Source organism: Danio rerio, chromosome 11 (assembly GCF_052040795.2).
Source record: "Danio rerio strain M-AB ecotype USA chromosome 11, GRCz13ab, whole genome shotgun sequence".
Classification (NCBI taxonomy): Eukaryota; Metazoa; Chordata; class Actinopteri; order Cypriniformes; family Danionidae; genus Danio; species Danio rerio.
In genome coordinates, this window is record NC_141031.1 from 42,357,198 (window position 1) to 42,374,660 (window position 17,463).

Sequence of the window (17,463 nt, forward strand, 5' to 3'; positions counted from 1 at the left end):
GCCATATCAACGAGATGAAATTTGCAAAATTTTGTGAAGATCAAACCATAGGTGGCGCTATAATAGCAAAAATAGTCTTTAAATAATGCTAAATCGCTTAAAAATAAAGTAAATGTGCTTCATTTAAACACTATTTCACAAAAAACACTCAATCTACATATCATATGATAGGTCTGCTCATACTGAACAGTTTGAGACTAAAACCACTGCTGTTACTCAAAGTGTTCATTAAAAAACCATCAATATAAACAAAACATACTTTTGCAAACTAGTCCCTGGTTTTTAACTCAATCGCAACGAAACCAGTGTTGTATGAACCTCTGGACTGAGTAGATCAATAATTATCAAAAAAAAGTTGAACTTTCCATTTTAGATAGCTGTAACAGGCTCATTTACAAAAGGGGCGTGTCTACACGAACCTACATGCCTGTAAACCAATAAGGAAAACCCAAAACATCACATAAATTGGTGAGCAGATGTGGCATATCAATGTGAATAAACATGCAAAATCTTGTGGAGATTGGGCAATAGGTGGCGCTATAATAGTAGAAATGGTTCTAAAGACATGCTAAAATGGCTTAAAAATGAAGTAAATGTGCTTCATTTACACACTTATCACTGAAATGATTTATAAGTTATTTTTTCTGTCCATCTTGGATGTTTAAAGGTCTCAAAAACACATTTTCAATATTCTATCATTTTAGCCACTATAACACAGACTTTCAACTGTCACCTACCATTTCTAACCACTAGATGTCACAACAAGACCACTTATTTATTGTTCAAAACATTTGCATACCTTTGTTGTTTTACATTTTTTGAGTTTAAAGTCAGGGAAATTGCATTCAGGATCATTCTGAATCACATTTTGACCTGATGTAAACACTGTTATGCATTAAACATCTAATTTGGTCCCAGTTAACCTCTTCATAATAATTCTAATAGGTAAAACTAGTTCTATGATTAAACACATTGTTTTAAAACATATGTAAAGAAAATCACAACTGTGGCTTCTAGATGGCAGTAACAGACCACTTATTGTTTATTTTACTGCTCTGTAGCAAAGAATGTGATGTAATGTAATGTAATGCATTCTGAATCCCAAACTGACATGGCATGAACACAGTTAATGCATTTAAGATCAAATTTAGTTAAAGCTTGTCAAACTTTTTACTCTGTAGATTTTTAATTATTTTAATAAAACACAAAATTTTAATTTTATATAGTTAGAACATGCTCAATTATAGAAGGGATATGTTTATGCACACCTAAATGGCTGTAATCACATAAATAAATTACACTGTGGCCACTAGATGGCAGTAGGAGATCACTAATAGCTTATTCACTGCTCTTTTGTCATTTTTATTAAGAAGAGCTAAAATAGCCATAACTCATAAATGAATTAAAATATCTTCACCAAACTTGTTACACATATGCTTAGAATATTTCAGTCTAAGCTCATAGCATAAAACTCGTAGACAATGGCCACATGCTGGCGCTATACATTGTAAAATCACTGTATCCGAGTAACCATTTATCTGATTAACTAGAAATTTGACATGCTGTGTCTTTGTCTAAGGTGCCATGACTCGATCTACACATTATATCTTAGGGCTGCTTATACTGAACGCTTTGACATAAAAGCGGTCACTCGAAATGTTCATTAAAAATTTGTCAATATGTAAAAATCGAAGTTTCTTCTCTGGAGTGTTTAATCGAACATTTGTTAGCTCAATCTATAAACTTTAACACTCTAATCGTATATTTCGTTGTCGAATAAACTACGTACAGGCGTCCTAACTGCTATATGACCTTACCCTGCTAAACTGCTTGACCCCCGTTAATTGCTGCTTGCAGCTATATTTATTATTATTATTATTATTCTGCCGAAGTCACTATTGCCCAGACCAAACCGTAAGGCCGAGAGAGCTGAAACTTGGCCAGATGGTAGTACCCCGGTACACTACGTTCTGGCCAAAGATCAGCCAAATCAGACCATAGGTGGCGCTATGGCGCCAAAAAAACACTTTTTTGACATTTTTGGCCGCTTATCGTTCACCGTTTGTCGTAGACTCAAAAACTTTACATTTTTTGAATCCTTGGGTTAACCTGAACAAAAGTGTATAGCAGAAATTTTTGCTCTACGACGCACCGTTTTCGCGCTACATCGCGATTTATCCGAAACCTACTTTTACGAACTAGTCCTAGGTTTTTCACTCAATCTAAACCAAACCAGCTCTCAAATGTTCTCTGGACACTGAATATCAATAATTATCAAAAAAAAGTTGACATTTTTATTCTCACTCGAAACAGTACACAACAATGTTCGACGCTAATTGAAGCTAAATGCTAATTGGAGCTATAACTTTTGAACGGAATGAGATATCATTACCAAACTTGGTACACAAATGCATAAGCTCAATTTGATGTGACAGTGCAAAAACAGCGGACTTTAGCCACATGGTGGCGCTATAAAGCTTAAAAACCATAAAATGACCCTAACCTTACAACCGTTAGTCCGATCAGCTTGAAATTTGGCATGCAGTGTCTTTGACCAGTTTGCCATGACATATTATAAGGACAATGACACATCTCAAAAAACATGGCCGCCATTAGCCAATTAAAATTGTGCAGCCATTTAGCAAGGTTAACGATGAGCAATCGGAACGAAACTCGCTGGGTATGTTCGACTTATGGACCTAGAGATCTGTCAGAATTTTGAAAGAAATCGGCCACTAGGGGGCGATTTTACGCAATTTTAAGATGTAATGGGTTGTGTATCACACAACCTTTTGCAAAACCACACAAAATACATGTCATATGATAGGCCTGCTCATACCGAACAGTTTGACACTAAAACCACTGCTGTCAGTCGCACCGTTCGTTAAATATGCATCAATATAGACAAAACCTACTTTTGCGAACTAGTCCCTGGTTTTTAGTTCAATCGTGACGAAACCAGTGTTGTTGGAATCTCTGGACTGTGTAGATCAATAATTATCAAAAAAAAGTTGAACTTTTTGCTTTGGCTAGCTGTAACAGGCTAATTTACCAAAGGGGCGTGTCCACACGAACTTACATGCCTGTAAACCAATAAGGAAAGCCCAAAACATCACAGAAATTGGTGAGCACATGTGGCATATCAACGAAATGAAACTTGCAAAATTTTGTGAAGATGAAACCATAGGTGGCGCTATAATAGCAAAAATAGTCTTAAAAACATGCCAAATGGCTTAAAAATAAAGTAAATGTGCTTCATTTAAACACTATTTCACAAATACACTTATTCTACATATCATATGACAGGTCTGCTCATACTGAACAGTTTGACACTAAAACCACTGCTGTTACTCAAACCGTTCATTTAAAAAACATCAATATAAACAAAACCTACTTTTGCAAACTAGTCCCTGGTTTTTCACTCAATCGCAACGAAACCAGTGTTGTTAGAATCTCTGGACTGAGTAGATCAATAATTATCAAAAAAAGTTGAACTTTTCACTTTGGCTAGCTGTAACAGGCTCATTTACAAAAGGGGCGTGTCTACACGAACCTACATGCCTGTAAACCAATAAGGAAGAGGCAAAACATCACAAAAATTGGTGAGCACATGTCGCATATCAATGCGAATAAACATGCAAAATTTTGTGGAGATTGGGCAATAGGTGGCGCTATAATAGTAGAAATGGTTCTAAAAACATCATAAAATGGCTTAAAACTGCAGAAAAAGTGCTTCATTTACACACCTATCACTGAAATGATTTACAAGTTTGTTTGTTTTTTGCCCATCTTAGATGTTTAAAGGTCTCAAAAACACATATTTTCAATATTCTATCATTTTAGCCACTATAACACAGACTTTTAACTGTCACCTACCATTTCTAACCACTAGATGTCACAACAAGACCACTTATTTATTGTTTATAACATTTGTATACCTTTGTTGTTTTACATTTTTTTGAGTTTAAAGTCAGGGAAATTGCATTTAGGATCATTCTGAATCACATTTTGACCTGATATAAACACTGTTATGTATTAAACATCTAATTTGGTCACAGTTAACCTCTGTGTAATAATTCTAGGCAAAACTGGTTCTATAATTAAACACCTAGTTTTAAAACATTTGTAAAGAAAATCACAATTGTGGCTTCTAGATGGCAGTAAAAGACCACTTATAGTTTATAGTTTATTTTACTGCTCTGTAGCAAAGAATGTGATGTAAAATAATGCATTCTGAATCCCAAATTTACATGAACTGAACACAGTTAATGCATTTAAGATTAAATTTTGTCAAAGCTTGTCACACCTTTTACTCTGTAGATTTTTAAATTCTTTTAATAAAACACAAAATTATTAGTTTATGTAGTTATATAGTTTTGTCATTTTTGTTGGGAAGAGCTAAAATAGCCATAACTCATGAATGGATTGAAATATCTACACCAAACTTATTACACATATGCAAGAGGTTAATCAGAGGTCATAGCATGAAACTCGTAGACATTGGCCACATGGTGGCGCTATACATTGTAAAATCACTGTATCTGAGTAACCATTTATCTGATTAACTTAAAATTTGACATGTCGTGTCTTTGTCTAAGGTGCCATGACTCGATCTACACATTATATCATAGGGCTGCTTATACTGGTCACTTTGACATAAAAGCGGTCACTCGAAATGTTCATTAAAAATTTGTCAATATGTAAAAATCGAATTTGCTTCTCTGGAGTGTTTAATCAAACATTTGTTAGCTCAATCTATAAACTTTAACACTCTAATCGTATATTTCGTTGTCGAATAAACTACTTACAGGTGTCCTAACTGCTATATGACCTTACCCTGCTAAACTGCTTGACCCCCGTTAATTGCTGCTTGCAGCTATATTTATTAGGGGGTCAAGCGCGAAGCGCTGAAACCCTATTGTTTTTGTTAAGATTTTTATTATTATTATTATTATTATTATTATTAGGGGGTCAAGCGCGAAGCGCTGAAACCCTATTGTTTTTGTTAAGATTTTTATTATTATTATTATTATTATTATTATTCTGCCGAAGTCACTATTGCCCAGACCAAACCGTAAGGCCGAGAGAGCTGAAACTTGGCCAGATGGTAGTACCCCGGTACACTACGTTCTGGCCAAAGATCAGCCAAATCAGACCATAGGTGGCGCTATGGCGCCAAAAAAACACTTTTTGGACATTTTTGGCCGCTATACGTTCACCGTTTGTCGTAGACTCAAAAACTTTACATTTTTTGAATCCTTGGGTTAACCTGAACAAAAGTGTATAGCAGAAATTTTTGCTCTACGACGCACCGTTTTCCCGCCACATCGCGATTTGTCCGAAACCTACTTTTGCGAACTAGTCCTAGGTTTTAAACTCAATCTAAACTAAACCAGCTCTCAAATGTTCTCTGGACACTGAATATCAATAATTATCAAAAAAAAGTTGACATTTTTATTCTCACTCGAAACAGTACACAACAATGTTCGATGCTAATTGAAGCTAAATGCTAATTGGAGCTATAACTTTTGAACGAAATGAGATATCATCACCAAACTTGTTACACACATGCATAAGCTCAAATTGAGGTGACACTGCAAAACCCGCAGACTTTGGCCACATGGTGGCGCTATAAAGCTAAAAAAACATAAAAATTACTCTAACCTAACAGCCACTAGTCCGATCAGCTTGAAATTTGGCATGCAGTGTCTTTGACCAAGTTGTCATAACATACTATAAGGAGATTGGCATATCTCAAAAAACATGGCCGCCATTGGCCAATTAAAATTGAGCAGCCATTTAACAAGGTTAACGATGAGTGATCGAAACGAAACTCGCTGGGCATGTTTGCCTCACGGTCCTAGAGGTCTGTAAGAATTTTGAAAGAAATCGGCCACTAGGGGGCGATTTTACGTATTTTTAGTGTGTAATGGGTTGTGTATCACACAACCTTTTGCGCAACCACACAAAATACATATCATATGACAGGCCTGCTCATACCGAACAGTTTGACACTCAAACCACTGCTGTCACTTACACCGTTCGTTAAATATTCATCAATATAGGAAAAACCTACTTTTGCAAACTAGTCCCTGGTTTTTCACTCAATCGCGACGAAACCAGTGTTGTTGGAATCTCTGGACTGTGTTGATCAATAATTATCAAAAAAAAGTTGAACTTTTCACTTTGGCTAGCTGTAACAGGCTAATTTACAAAAGGGGCGTGTCCACATGAACCTATATGCCTGTAAACCAATAAGGAAAACTCAAAACATCACAGAAATTGGAGAACACATGTGGCATATCAACAAGATGAAACTTGCAAAATTTTGTGAAGATCAAACCATAGGTGGCGCTATAATAGCAAAAATAGTCTTTAAATAATGCTAAATCGCTTTAAAAAAAAGTAAATTTGCTTCATTTACATACTATTTCACAAAAAACACTTAATCTGAATATCATATGATAGGTCTGCTCATACTGAACAGTTTGAGACTAAAACCACTGGTGTTACTCAAACTGTTCATTAAAAAACCATCAATATAAACAAAACCTACTTTTGCGAACTAGTCCCTGGTTTTTAACTCAATCGCAACGAAACCAGTGTTGTATAAACCTTTGGACTGAGTGGATCAATAATTATCAAAAAAAGGTTGAACTTTTCATTTTAGATAGCTGTAACAGGCTCATTAACAAAAGGGGCGTGTCTACACGAACCTACATGCCTGTAAACCAATAAGGAAAACCCAAAACATCACATAAATTGGTGAGCAGATGTGGCATATCAATGTGAATAAACATGCAAAATCTTGTGGAGATTGGGCAATAGGTGGCGCTATAATAGTGGAAATGGTTCTAAAAACATGCTAAAATGGCTTAAAAATGAAGTAAATGTGCTTCATTTACACACTTATCACTGAAATGATTTATAAGTTATTTTTTTTTGTCCATCTTGGATGTTTAAAGGTCTCAAAAACACATTTTCAATATTCTATCATTTTAGCCACTATAACACAGACTTTTAACTGTCACCTACCATTTCTAACCACTAGATGTCACAACAAGACCACTTATTTATTGTTCATAACATTTGCATACCTTTGTTGTTTTACATTTTTTGAGTTTAAAGTCAGGGAAGTTGCATTTAGGATCATTCTGAATCATATTTTGACCTGATGTAAACACTGTTATGCATTAAACATCTAATTTGGTCCCAGTTAACCTCTTCATAATAATTCTAATAGGTAAAACTGGTTCTATGATTAAACACATTGTTTTAAAACATATGTAAAGAAAATCACAACTGTGGCTTCTAGATGGCAGTAACAGACCACTTGATGTTTATTTTACTGCTCTATAGCAAAGAATGTAATGTAATGTTATGTAATGCATTCTGAATCCCAAACTGACATGGCATGAACACAGTTAATCCATTTAAGATCAAATTTAATTAAAGCTTTTTTACACTTTTTACTCTGTAGATTTATAATTATTTTAATAAAATACAAATTTTTCATTTTATACAGTTAGAACATGCTCAATTATAAAAGGGATATGTTTATGCACACCTAAATGGCTGTAATCACATAAATAAATTACACTGTGGCCACTAGATGGCAGTAGGAGATCACTAATAGCTTATTCACTGCTCTTTTGTCATTTTTATTAAGCAGAGCTAAAATAGCCATAACTCATGAATGCATTAAAATATCTTCACCAAACTTGTTACACATATGCAAGAGGTCAGTCTAAGGTCATAGCATGAAACTCGTAGACAATGGCCACATGATGGCGCTATACATTGTAAAATCACTGTATCTGAGTCACCATTTATCTGATTAACTTAAAATTTGACATGCCGTGTCTTTGTCTAAGGTGCCATGACTCGATCTACACATTATATCATAGGGCTGCTTATACTGGTCACTTTGACATAAAAGCGGTCACTCGAAATGTTCATTAAAAATTTGTCAATATGTAAAAATCGAAGTTGCTTCTCTGGAGTGTTTAATCAAACATTTGTTAGCTCAGTCTATAAACTTTAACACTCTAATCGTATGTTTCGTTGTCGAATAAACTACTTACAGGCGTCCTAACTGCTATATGACCTTACCCTGCTAAACTGCTTGACCCCCGTTAATTGCTGCTCGCAGCTATATTTATTATTAGGGGGTCAAGCGCGAAGCGCTGAAACCCTATTGTTTTTGTTAAAATTTTTATTATTATTATTATTATTATTATTATTATTCTGCCGAAGTCACTATTGCCCAGACCAAACCGTAAGGCCGAGAGAGCTGAAACTTGGCCAGATCGTAGTACCCCGGTACACTACATTCTCACAAAAGATCAGCCAAATCGGACCATAGGTGGCGCTATGGCGCCAAAAACCCACTTTTTGGACATTTTTGCCCGCTATACGTTCACCGTTTGTCGTAGACTCAAAAACTTTACATTTTTCCAATCCTTGGGTTAGCCCCAACAAAAGTGCACAGCTGAACTTTTTGCTCTACGACGCACCGTTTTCCCGCTACATCGCAATTTGTCCGAAACCTACTTTTGCGAACTAGTCCTAGGTTTTTCACTTAATCTAAACCAAACCAGCTCTCAAATGTTCTCTGGACACTGAATATCAATAATTATCAAAAAAAAGTTGACATTTTTATTCTCACTCGAAACGGTACACAACAATGTTCGATGCTAATTGAAGCTAAATGCTAATTGGAGCTATAACTTTTGAACGAAATGAGATATCATCACCAAACTTGGTACACACATGCATAAGCTCAATTTGAGGTGACACTGCAAAACCCGCAGACTTTGGCCACATGGTGGCGCTATAAAGCTAAAAAAACATAAAAAGTACTCTAACCTTACAGCCATTTGTCCAATCAGCTTGAAATTTGGCATGCAGTGTCTTTGACCAAGTTGTCATAACATACTATAAGGACATTGGCATATCTCAAAAAACATGGCCGCCATTGGCCAATTAAAATTGAGCAGCCATTTAACAAGGTTATCGATGAGTGATCGAAACGAAACTCGCTGGGCATGTTCGACTCATGGTCCTAGAGGTCTGTAAGAATTTTGAAAAAAATCGGCCGCTAGGGGGCGATTTTACGTATTTTTAGTGTGTAATGGGTTGTGTATCACACAACCTTTTGCGCAACCACACAAAATACATATCATATGATAGGCCTGCTCATACTGAACAGTTTGACACTCAAATCACTGCTGTCACTTACACCGTTTGTTAAATATTCATCAATATAAACAAAACCTACTTTTGCGAACTAGTCCCTGGTTTTTCACTCAATCGCGACGAAACCAGTGTTGTTAGAATCTCTGGACTGTGTAGATCAATAATTATCAAAAAAAAGTTGAACTTTTCACTTTGGCTAGCTGTAACAGGCTCATTTACCAAAGGGGCGTGTCCACACAAACCTACATGCCTGTAAACCAATAAGGAAAGCCCAAAAGAACACAGAAATTGGTGAGCACATGTGGCATATCAACGAGATGAAACTTGCAAAATTTTGTAAAGATCAAACCATAGGTGGCGCTATAATAGCAAAAAGAGTCTTTAAATAATGCTAAATCGCTTAAAAATAAAGTAAATGTGCTTCATTTACACACTTATCACTGAAATGATTTACAACTAATTTTTTTTTTGTCCATCTTGGATGTTTAAAGGTCTCAAAAACACATTTTCAATATTCTATCATTTTAGCCACTATAACACAGACTTTTAACTGTCACCTACCATTTCTAACCACTAGATGTCACAACAAGACCACTTATTTATTGTTCAAAACATTTGCATACCTTTGTTTTTTTTTTTTTTACATTTTTTGAGTTTAAAGTCAGGGAAATTGCATTTAGGATCATTCTGAATCATATTTTGACCTGATGTAAACACTGTTATGCATTAAACATCTAATTTGGTCCCAGTTAACCTCTTCATAATAATTCTAATAGGTAAAGCTGGTTCTATAATTAAACACCTTGTTTTTAAACATATGTAAAGAAAATCACAACTGTGGCTTCTAGATGGCAGTAACAGACCACTTATTGTTTATTTTACTGCTCTATAGCAAAGAATGTGATGTAATGTTATGTAATGCATTCTGAATACCAAACTGACATGGCATGAACACAGTTAATGCATTTAAGATCAAATTTAGTTAAAGCTTGTCACACTTTTTACTCTGTAGATTTTTAATTATTTTAACAAAATACAAATTTTTCATTTTATACAGTTAGAACATGCTCAATTATAGAAGGGATATGTTTATGCACACCTAAATGGCTGCAATCACATAAATAAATTACACTGTGGCCACTAGATGGCAGTAGGAGATCACTAATAGCTTATTCACTGCTCTTTTGTCATTTTTGTTGGGAAGAGCTAAAATAGCCATAACTCATGAATGGATTGAAATATCTACACCAAACTTGTTACACATATGCAAGAGGTTAATCAGAGGTCATAGCATGAAACTCGTAGACATTGGCCACATGGTGGCGCTATACATTGTAAAATCACTGTATCCGAGTAACCATTTATCTGATTAACTAGAAATTTGACATGCCTTGTCTTTGTCTAAGGTGCCATGACTCGATCTACACATTATATCTTAGGGCTGTTTATACTGAATGCTTTCAGTATTCAGTATATGCTTTGACATAAAAGTGGTCCCTCGAATTGTTCATTAAAAAAAAGTCAGGGCACACTTTTTACTCTGTAGATTTTTAATTATTTTAATAAAATACAAAATTTTCTTTTTATACAGTTAGAACATGCTCAATTATAGAAGGGATATGTTTATGCACACCTAAATGGCTGTAATCACATAAATAAATTGCACTGTGGCCACTAGATGGCAGTAGGAGATCACTAATAGCTTATTCACTGCTCTTTTGTCATTTTTATTAAGAAGAGCTAAAATAGCCATAACTCATGAATTAATTAAAATATCTTCACCAAACTTGTTACACATATGCAAGAGGTCAGTCTAAGCACATAGGATGAAACACATAGACATTGGCCTCATGCTGGCGCTATACATTGTAAAATCACTGTATCTGATTAACCATTTATCTGATTAACTTAAAATTTGACATGCCGTGTCTTTGTCTAAGGTGCCATGACTCAATCTACACATTATATCATAGGGCTGCTTATACTGGTCACTTTGACATAAAAGCGGTCACTCGAAATGTTCATAAGAAACTTGTCAATATGTAAAAACTGATGTTGCATTTCTGGAGTGTTTAATCAAACGTTTGTTAGCTCAATTTATAAACTCTAACACTCTAATCGTATATTTCGTTGTCGAATAAACTACTTACAGGCGTCCTAACTGCTATATGACCTTACCCTGCTAAACCGCTTGACCCCCGTTAATTGCTGCTTGCAGCTATATTTATTATTATTATTATTATTATTATTATTATTCTGCCGAAGTCACTATTGCCCAGACCAAACCGTAAGGCCGAGAGAGCTGAAACTTGGCCAGATCGTAGTACCCCGGTACACTACGTTCTGGCCAAAGATCAGCCAAATCAGACCATAGGTGGCGCTATGGCGCCAAAAACCCACTTTTTGGACATTTTTGCCCGCTATACGTTCACCGTTTGTCGTAGACTCAAAAACTTTACATTTTTTCAATCCTTGGGTTAGCCCCAACAAAAGTGCACAGCTGAACTTTTTGCTCTACGACGCACCGTTTTCCCGCTACATCGCAATTTGTCCGAAACCTACTTTTGCGAACTAGTCCTAGGTTTTTCACTCAATCTAAACCAAACCAGCTCTCAAATGTTCTCTGGACACTGAATATCAATAATTATCAAAAAAAAGTTGACATTTTTATTCTCACGCGAAACAGTGCACAACAATGTTCGATGCTAATTGAAGCTAAATGCTAATTGGAGCTATAACTTTTGAACGAAATGAGATATCATCACCAAACTTGGTACACACATGCATAAGCTCCATTTGAGGTGACACTGCAAAACCTGCAGACTTTGGCCACATGGTGGCGCTATAAACCTAAAAAAAGATAAAAATTAGTCTAACCTTACAGCCACTAGTCCAATCAGCTTGAAATTTGGCATGCAGTGTCTTTGACCAAGTTCTCATAACATACTATAAGGACATTAGCATATCTCAAAAAACATGGCCGCCATTGGCCAATTAAAATTGAGCAGCCATTTAACAAGGTTAACGATAAGTGATCAAAACGAAACTCGCTGGGCATGTTCGACTCACGGTCCTAGAGGTCTGTAAGAATTTTGAAAGAAATCGGCCACTAGGGGGCGATTTTACGTATTTTTAGTGAGTAATGGGTTTTGTATCACACAACCTTTTGCGCAACCACACAAAATACATATCATATGATAGGCCTGCTCATACCGAACAGTTTGACACTCAAACCACTGCTGTCACTTACACCGTTCGTTAAATATTCCTAAATATAGGAAAAACCTACTTTTGCGAACTAGTCCCTGGTTTTTCACTCAATCGCGACGAAACCAGTGTTGTTGGAATCTCTGGACTGTGTAGATCAATAATTATCAAAAAAAAGTTGAACTTTTCACTTTTGCTAGCTGTAACAGGCTAATTTACAAAAGGGGCGTGTCCACACGAACCTACATGCCTGTAAACCAATAAGGAAAACTCACAACATCACAGAAATTGGTGAGCACATGTGTCATATCAACGAGATGAAACTTGCAAAATTTTGTGAAGATCAAACCATAGGTGGCGCTATAATAGCAAAAATAGTCTTTAAATAATGCTAAATCGCTTAAAAATAAAGTACATTTGCTTCATTTACATACTATTTTACAAAAAACACTCAATCTACATATCATATGATAGGTCTGCTCATACTGAACAGTTTGAGACTAAAACCACTGCTGTTACTCAAACTGTTCATTAAAAAACCCTCAATATAAACAAAACCTACTTTTGCGAACTAGTCCCTGGTTTTTAACTCAATCCCAACGAAACCAGTGTTGTATAAACCTCTGGACTGAGTAGATCAATAATTATCAAAAAAAGGTTGAACTTTTCATTTTAGATAGCTGTAACAGGCTCATTAACAAAAGGGGCGTGTCTACACGAACCTACATGCCTGTAAACCAATAAGGAAAACCCAAAACATCACAGAAATTGGTGAGCAGATGTGGCATATCAATGTGAATAAACATGCAAAATCTTGTGGAGATTGGGCAATAGGTTGCGCTATATTAGTGGAAATGGTTCTAAAAACATGCTAAAATGGCTTAAAAATGAAGTAAATGTGCTTCATTTACACACTTTTCACTGAAATTATTTATAAGTAATTTTTCCTGTCCATCTTGGATGTTTAAAGGTCTCAAAAACACATTTTCAATATTCTGTCATTTTAGCCACTATAACACAGACTTTTAACTGTCACCTACCATTTCTAACCACTAGATGTCACAACAAGACCACTTATTTATTGTTCAAAACATTTGCATACCTTTGTTGTTTTACATTTTTTGAGTTTAAAGTCAGGGAAATTGCATTTAGGATCATTCTGAATCATATTTTGACCTGATGTAAACACTGTTATGCATTAAACATGTAATTTGGTCCCAGTTAACCTCTTTATAATAATTCTAATAGGTAAAACTGGTTCTATGATTAAACACATTGTTTTAAAACATGTGTAAAGAAAATCACAACTGTGGCTTCTAGATGGCAGTAACAGACCACTTATTGTTTATTTTACTGCTCTATAGCAAAGAATGTGATGTTATGTAATGTAATGCATTCTGAATCCCAAACTGACATGGCATGAACACAGTTAATCCATTTAAGATTAAATTTAGTTACAGCTTTTCACACTTTTTACTCTGTAGATTTATAATTATTTTAATAAAATACAAATTTTTCATTTTATAAAGTTAGAACATGCTCAATTATAGAAGGGATATGTTTATGCACACCTAAAAGGCTGTAATCACATAAATAAATTACACTGTGGCCACTAGATGGCAGTAGGAGATCACTAATAGCTTATTCACTGCTCTTTTGTCATTTTTATTAAGAAGAGCTAAAATAGCCATAACTCATGAAGGAATTAAAATATTTTCACCAAACTTGTTACACATATGCAAGAGGTCAGTCTAAGGTCATAGCATAAAACTCGTAGACAATGGCCACATGATGGCGCTATACATTGTAAAATCACTGTATCTGAGTAACCATTTATCTGATTAACTTAAAATTTGACATGTCATGTCTTTGTCTAAGGTGTCATGACTCGATCTACACAATATATCATAGGGCTGCTTATACTGGTCACTTTGACATAAAAGCGGTCACTCGAAATGTTCATTAAAAATTTGTCAATATGTAAAAATCGAAGTTGCTTCTCTGGAGTGTTTAATCAAACATTTGTTAGCTCAATCTATAAACTTTAACACTCTAATCGTATATTTCGTTGTCGAATAAACTACTTACAGGCGTCCTAACTGCTATATGACCTTACCCTGCTAAACTGCTTGACCCCCGTTAATTGCTGCTTGCAGCTATATTTAGGGGGTCAAGCGCGAAGCGCTGAAACCCTATTGTTTTTGTTAAGATTTTTAGGGGGTCAAGCGCGAAGCGCTGAAACCCTATTGTTTTTGTTAAAATTTTTATTATTATTAGGGGGTCAAGCGCGAAGCGCTGAAACCCTATTGTTTTTGTTAAGATTTTTATTATTATTATTATTATTATTATTCTGCCGAAGTCACTATTGCCCAGACCAAACCGTAAGGCCGAGAAAGCTGAAACTTGGCCAGATGGTAGTACCCCGGTACACTACGTTCTGGCCAAAGATAAGCCAAATCAGACCATAGGTGGCGCTATGGCGCCAAAAAAACACTTTTTGGACATTTTTAGCCGCTATTCGTTCACCGTTTGTCGTAGACTCAAAAACTTTACATTTTTTGAATCCTTGGCTTAACCTGAACAAAAGTGTATAGCAGAAATTTTTGCTCTACGACGCACCGTTTTCCCGCTACATCGCGATTTGTCCGAAACCTACTTTTGCGAACTAGTCCTAGGTTTTTCACTCAATCTAAACCAAAACAGCTCTCAAATGTTCTCTAGACACTGAATATCAATAATTATCAAAAAAAAGTTGACATTTTTATTCTCACGCGAAACAGTACACAACAATGTTCAATGCTAATTGAAGCTAAATGCTAATTGGAGCTATAACTTTTGAACGGAATGAGATATCATCACCAAACTTGGTACACACATGCATAAGCTCAATTTGATGTGACAGTGCAAGAACAGCGGACTTTGGCCACATGGTGGCGCTATAAAGCTTAAAAACCATAAAATGACCCTAACCTTACAACCGTTAGTCCGATCAGCTTGAAATTTGTCATGCAGTGTCTTTGACCAGTTTGACATAACATATTATAAGGACAATGGCACATCTCAAAAAACATGGCCGCCATTAGCCAATTAAAATTGTGCAGCCATTTAGCAAGGTTAACGATCAGCGATCGGAACGAAACTCGCTGGGTATGTTCGACTTATGGACCTAGAGGTCTGTAAGAATTTTGAAAAAAATCGGCCACTAGGGGGCGATTTTACGCAATTTTAAGGTGTATTGGGTTGTGTATCACACAACCTTTTGCAAAACCACACAAAATACATATCATATGATAGGCCTGCTACTACCGAACAGTTTGACACTAAAACCACTGCTGTCACTCGCACCGTTTGTTAAATATTCATCAACATATGATAAACCTACTTTTGCGAACTAGTCCCTGGTTTTTCACTCAATCGCGACGAAACCAGTGTTGTTGGAATCTCTGGACTGTGTAGATCAATAATTATCAAAAAAAAGTTGAACTTTTTACTTTGGCTAGCTGTAACAGGCTAATTTACAAAAGGGGCGTGTCCACACAAACCTACATGCCTCTAAACCAATAAGGAAAACTCACAACATCACAGAAATTGGTGAGCACATGTGGCATATCAACGAAATGAAACTTGCAAAATTTTGTGAAGATCAAACCATAGGTGGCGCTATAATAGCAAAAATAGCCTTAAAAACATGCCAAAAGGCTTAAAAATAAAGTAAATGTGCTTCATTTAAACACTATTTCACAAATACATTTAATCTACATATCATATGATAGGTCTGCTCATACTGAACAGTTTGACACTAAAACCACTGCTGTCACTCACACCGTTCATTAAAAAACCATCAATATAAACAAAACCTACTTTTGCGAACTAGACCCTGGTTTTTAACTCGATTGCAACGAAACCAGTGTTGTATGATTCTCTGGACTGAGTAGATTAATAATTATCAAAAAAAATTGAACTTTCCATTTTAGATAGCTGTAACAGGCTCATTAACAAAAGGGGCGTGTCTACATGAACCTACATGCCTGTAAACCAATAAGGAAAACCAAAAACATCACAGAAATTGGTGAGCACATGTGACATATCAATGTGAATAAACATGCAAAATTTTGTGGAGATTGGGCAATAGGTGGCGCTGTAATAGTGGAAATGGTTCTAAAAACATGCTAAAATGGCTTAAAAAGGAAGTAAATGTGCTTCATTTACACACTTATCACTGAAATGATTTACAAGTTATTTTTTTTGTCCATCTTCGATGTTTAAAGGTCTCAAAAACACATTTTAAATATTCTATCATTTTAGCCACTATAACACAGACTTTCAACTGTCACCTACCATTTCTAACCACTAGATGTCACAACAAGACCACTTATTTATTGTTCATAACATTTGCATACCTTTGTTGTTTTACATTTTTTTTAGTTTAAAGTTAGGGAAATTGCATTTAGGATCATTCTGAATCATATTTTGACCTGATGTAAACACTGTTATGCATTAAACATCTAATTTGGTCCCAGTTAACCTCTTCATAATAATTCTAATAGGTAAAACTGGTTCTTTGATTAAACACCTTGTTTTAAAACATGTGTAAAGAAAATCACAACTGTGGCTTCTAGATGGCAGTAACAGAGCACTTGATGTTTATTTTACTGCTCTATAGCAAAGAATGTAATATAATATTATGTAATGCATTCTGAATCCCAAACTGACATGGCATGAACACAGTTAATCCATTTAAGATCAAATTTAGTCAAAGCTTGTCACACTTTTTACTTTGTAGATTTTTAATTATTTTAATAAAAATACAAATTTTTTATTTTATACAGTTAGAACATGCTCAATTATAGAAGGGATATGTTTATGCACACCTAAAGGGCTGTAATCACATACATAAATTACACTGTGGCCATTAGATGGCAGTAGGAGATCACTAATAGCTTATTCACTGCTCTTTTGTCATTTTTATTCAAAAGAGCTAAAATAGCCATAACTCATGAAGGAATTGAAATATCTACACCAGACTAGTCACACATATGCAAGAGGTTGATCAGAGGT

The 17,463-nt window shown here is 35.4% G+C and overlaps 1 long non-coding RNA gene across 2 annotated transcripts; it reads left to right on the forward strand.

Moving 5' to 3' along the window:
- Positions 1-266: 266 nt before the first annotated feature.
- On the forward strand, positions 267-9,367 carry LOC147841882 (uncharacterized). Of its 2 annotated transcripts, XR_015503071.1 has the most exons (4): positions 267-659; positions 3,795-4,892; positions 4,968-6,122; positions 9,328-9,367. It is a non-coding gene; the product is annotated as an uncharacterized LOC147841882 (long non-coding RNA). The 2 variants fall into 2 exon arrangements; XR_015503072.1 differs by lacking the exon at positions 267-659 and having other exon boundaries at positions 3,648-4,892.
- Positions 9,368-17,463: the final 8,096 nt, after the last annotated feature.